Below are 5659 nucleotides of genomic sequence, written 5' to 3'. Positions count from 1 at the left end.
GCTGTCTGATAAAATTTCTTAAAATCTGCTATATAATGCTTTAAAAACTTAACCTTTAAATATATTTGTAAAGAAAAAGCTAGTAATTTCCATTGCCTCCCAGTAATGTTATCCTTCCACAGCAAAACATAAATCAAGAATAATGATCCATTGAAGGTGCAACTGACTAGAAAGTCTAAGGACCTAGGGCTGCCAGTCTTGTGGTGACCTCATATATTTATACTGGTTGAGGATGAGATAAGGACACTGTCATAAAGACAAGACAGAAAAAAAAGGTTGTTGTGCTGATGTAGGCACAGTTGGGAAAAGGCCCTGTGACAGCTAAGTCCAACAGACTCTTTGATAGTTTAAAGATGGACTTTGCTTAAGCTATAGTTGGAAGGCAGGCAGAGAAGCATCTGAGAAAGGTGGGTACTTTTTAAAAGAGCATTCCTGTGTTATTCAGCCTAAAATACATGATTGTATCTGCAGGCAACTATTCTTCCTGAAAAAAAATATTTTGGCACAAAGATGGGTATATAATTCTCACATCTGAAATATAACCCATAGTTTAATCCCTCAGCTTGTGGTAGCTGATTCAAGCTAAAAAGTCAACATAGATTGCAAATCTCTTCCTAGTACACATTAAAACAGGGGTCTTCAAACTTGGCCCTTTTATGACTTGTGGACTTCAACTACCAGAATTCCTCAGCCAGGCACGCTGTAATTCTGGTAGTTGAAGTCCACAAGTCATAAAAGGGCCAAGTTTGAAGACCCCTGCATTAAAACATTATGTGCGGCCTTGTTGCTCTCTGAGCTTGGTTGTTTTCTTTCATTACCCAAATAGGTAATATCTTCAGTGCTAGGAGGGAGTGGGATTTTCTCTATGCTTGCCATGTCAGTGTTTGGTGGAAGTGTTTTTAGTGGTTTCTTGATTAGGCTGTTGTTTACTGTTAACTTGTTTATCAGAGTGTTGGGTAATGAAATATCTGCAGGAAAACAGCTTAGAGAGCACCAAGGACACCACAGTTCAACTGTGAGCTATAAAGATTCTTTTCTATCGAAAGCAATATGCAGACAAATACTTTTAAGGAAATGTTTCTCAATCTAAGTAACTTTAAGATATGTGAACTTCAACTCCCAGAGTTCTCCGGGAAATTCTGGCAGTTAAAGTCCACACTTCTTAAAGTTGCAAGATTGAGCAACACTGCTCTAAGATTTTCCTCTTTAATAAATCATCAACTCTGCAAAAATACTAGTTAAATAATTTCTAGATGAAAACTGATCAAATTAAACAGATGGATTTATTACATTAAAATGGGGGGTTTTCAGCAACTGTGTAATGTACAATAACTGTGTAATGTAATTATTTCAGGAGCCCTAGGGAAAGTTCAAAGCGCAACTTGAAGGCATCGTAAGTCCTATTGAGTTGAACGTGGAAGATTATGGCTCAAGATTCAGTAGATGAGTCTGGAAATTATCTCAGATCATAACCCATCAATCAGATCCTCCCTCCCGAATCTCACTTGCATTCTGAAGAATTCAAAATCTTGCATGCTATTACTTGACAACCTGCTTGGCTTCACAAAGCTATTTCCTTAACGTGGGGTGGGGTGTGGAATTCACTGCCTGCGATGTTTTTCCGTTACCTCCTGCTCACTTAGAATCTTTTGAGCTCAGCGATGCACACTTCCACTGTGTTCTGTTCCCTCACCTTTGTATAGACGCGTGACTGCTGATTCCCAAGTGCTGGGGAAAAAAAAGAGGAACCCCTAACCTCGCATGGCTAAATGTCAATTTCGACCTTAGCATCCAGCCCGCAGCAATGTCAAACCGCTGCGCTGTCAGGGCGTGGCTTCGGCACCCTCTCGTGGTCCGTGATGGCGGCGGCTGCCGTGAATTCCAACGAGGCCGTTGCTATAGCAACCCCGAGCGCGCCGGTTCTCTCCTGGAATCATTCGCCTTTTCCGCGCCTTCTCCCGTGAGCGGCCTCGACTTGGAAAGGCAACCCCGCTCTCGCGTCAGGAGAAGCGAGAAATAGACGCCTCCGCTTTCCCCCCGAAAACAGGCGTACCACTCGAAGCAGAAAAGGAGAAGAGAGGGAAATATTTGAATACCTTTTTCTTAAACGGCTTATACTCTTTGGTCGCACTGCGCCCTGTTTGCAACTCCGCTACTTACTTAGAGAAAGTTGGTGAAATCGCTTCCCAGGGGCACAAAAGGGGGAAAGATTGCCGAGAAGTGCGCTTACCTGCATACTGGCATTGTGAAGATTCTGGATTTCCTTCTCAGACTTCCTATCCTAGGAAGATCCAGCAGAGACCAAAAAGTTCATCTCGGGTCTGAATTCCTATGCATTGAAAAGGAGAGGGCTTGCAACTTCTGGTTATAGTTATCCAAGTTTCTGCACACTGAGATAATCAGCCACCTGTACAAATACAGAGCCTATCATGATTTTATATTTATATGGAACAGGTACATTACCTGAAAATTTAGGGGAGAAAAAAATTGTGTATATATGTATTTTGGTTCTGACTTTAGAAGCATTTGGCATATCTGCACTGCCAATTGTACTGTCAATTATAAATACATCACGCGTGACATAATTTTTGGAATGTGTAAGAAATTTGAACCAGCCCACAAACTCATTTCCCATTGTTTGGGTATATATAGAAAGTAAACACTGAAATAGATTTGGAAAGAGCAAGGACTTTGATTAAATGGAAATGTTGCTAAGCATAGAACTGTTGAGTAAATTTGCAGCTGTTTCTGCTGTTATCTTTTTTTGTGCTTATGATTTTACATCACATTTTAAAATCAGCTAAATTGAATAGGAATAAGATTGTGACTGAAAGAATACTAATTCTGAAATATAGTAAATATCTTTAACAAGTAACGTTAAATTTAGTTTTAGTAGTGTAATTTGCTTGCTTACTGTAGCTAAAATTGGAAATTATATTTCTAAAGCGTTAGTATGGATCATTTCAAAGAACAAAGATTTAATATTTATGATTCAAAAATATAAATGTATGAGAAACATGTTTTTAAAGACCTTTGCAGCTTGTTCTCATATATAGCCTGCGAAAGGAATAACTAAAATTATGAAATTTAGAATCTACCAAGCTTCCCTCCCATGGACAGAAGACAATCCATGGGAAATCAGTAATCCATAGCTTTCAGTAAATGAAAAGAAACGGGAGCTGTCTTATTCTGCTCATGAATATTTTGAGAATAGTTACTTACAAGTTCACATCAATTTAAATCAGATTGTTAAAATGTAATCATTAACTGCACAGCTTTAGATATTAGATAAACAGTAAAACCAAATCCACACTTTGGTGCCCTATGTTTAATTTGCTCATTTGTAATTCTGAATAATTCTTTCTCTTGGAGCCTAACAGAATTTATGATTTGAGGTCAGTTTAAGATGCACTGTCGATGAGGTATTGCTTTCTTATAGAATACAACTCAGAAACCAGCTCAATGAAGATTTTTTTTTTTTGCATGTGCCATTATAATATACATTTCTTTTTTTTCTGGCATTCTCTATATACGTTGAATTATTATTCCCATAATAACCACTGAATTATGGGAAATGTAGTGAAGCATATCCAGAGGACTCAAGTTTAGGGAGACTGAACACACTTTCAGTAGTTCTTTAGCGTGCACACTGTTGGATAATATGTATACAGTACAAAAGAGGTTAGGGAGGCAGTTTTATAAATTATTTATCTTAACACTGGTGGTTTCCATGGTGATACACTTATAATAATGGCATAAGATACTCCAGGGAGCCGTGTGATCTGATATATATATATGATCTCTAATTATGCTAAAAATGCGAATCCTGGGTAAATCCATACCATAGAAATAAAACCATACCATAGAAATTATATATATATATACATACACACACACACACACACACACACACAGATAGATGGATAGATAGATAGATAGATAGATAGATAGATAGATAGATAGATAGATAGATAGATAGATAGATGGCATGGCATGGCATGGCATGGCATGGCATGGCATGGCATTCATTGATTCATTTGGAAGATCTCTGTTGTAATTGTATCAAATTTCTGAGTAAGCTTTCATAAGATTCTTGTAATGGAAGTTGATGGTAGAGGATATTAAACACCTACTATATATGTTAGGATACGCTCACAACTGCATAATATAATTAGAAAACATAATGACATTTGCAGGTTATAGGTATTAACAATTTTTTTGTTCTTGATGAATCTGAAGATAATGGAGGCAGATTTCTGACTCTCCCCGCCGTCATTCCTATCCATAACGTGTAGGTTTCTTTGGAATTAATTACTTTACCCTTCCCTGTCTTTCTATCAGTGTACATGAGGAATGTGTTATTGAAATGAAGCATGTATCAGTTTTTAAAAGAGAATTCAATCCAAGCATTACTGCAATTTTAAAAACAGGTTTATAGTAAAAGAACAAAGGCATATTTATATTCTTATATTTATATTCTTAACTATATTTATACATATTAGAAGATGAAGCCATGACTGAGATACCATTACCTCTTAGGTAACTGAGAACGAGAATTAAGACAGGGATTTTATTTATTATTTTTTTTGCAGAGAAATATTAGTTGAACTGTAATCCTAAACACATTTATGTGAAAAAACCCTCCATTTTCCAATCTATGTGATTGATTTCCAATTCATTTCAGTGTGTGTCTGGATTGCCATATAAAAATATAGTAAGAAATAGAGGATTCAGAGAGCAGAGAAACCAGGAATTTCAGGGGAAAATAGAATAAAAAGTATAATTAGAAATTATAAAATAAAAACATTTAAAAATGCAAGTAAATTTTTACCTAGAAGCCAATTAGTAACTGAATCAGAGATGCATGTTCATTAGTAACCATGTATATGCAAATTAATGGCTTGCTGTTTTTAAATTGCCCAGAGTCACTTAGGTGAGATGAGCAGTATAGAAATTTGATGAATAAATAAATAAAATAGTCTCTGACAATCCATATCCTTCTCTAAAAGGTACAAATCAAAATTAGCAATAACAGGGAAAAATAAATACCCCCAAAATATGAGACAGTGAAATATTATAACATACTTCATCCTGAATAGCATATAGAAGGCATTTAAGATGAAACCCTACACTATATAGAAATCTTTCAGTTCAATGGTTTACAGACTTTTGTGGCCATGCTGCTAATAGGACAGCAGTGCATTTCCAGATCCAGCATATGAGATACAGAAGATTGGCTGGCCCTTTCTTCTGATTTGCTATTTATTTGTTTTCATTAATAAAATAAGATATAGATGAACTTGCTGTCCTTCAAATATTGCTAAAGTGCAACTCTCAAGAGCTATCAGCATAGATGATGGTGAGGGATTCCAGGAGGAAACAATGGGTAATAATTCTGTTTCCATACATAAATGGAATCTTCAAATGGATAGGTCCTATACTATCAATAAAAAGGCACTGTGTGACTTCCGGTGGCAGGCGATTTCGTCGGTCGCAGCTGTTTGCTGCCTCCCGCCTGTTTTGCGTAAAAGCCGGTTTGACAGCTAGCATCTGCTGTCAAACGGCTTGATACCTTTCCCCTGGGCATAAGGGGATAGGTGAGCTGCCCGGGGTAGGAGTTGAGTTCCCGAGTCGTCCTATATGGACGATGTAGGCGAGA

Source organism: Protobothrops mucrosquamatus, unplaced genomic scaffold (assembly GCF_001527695.2).
Source record: "Protobothrops mucrosquamatus isolate PMUCROS unplaced genomic scaffold, P.Mucros_1.0 scaffold251, whole genome shotgun sequence".
NCBI lineage: Eukaryota > Metazoa > Chordata > Lepidosauria > Squamata > Viperidae > Protobothrops > Protobothrops mucrosquamatus.
The sequence above is the reverse complement of the archived record's forward strand: the minus strand, read 5'-3'. Positions refer to the sequence as shown.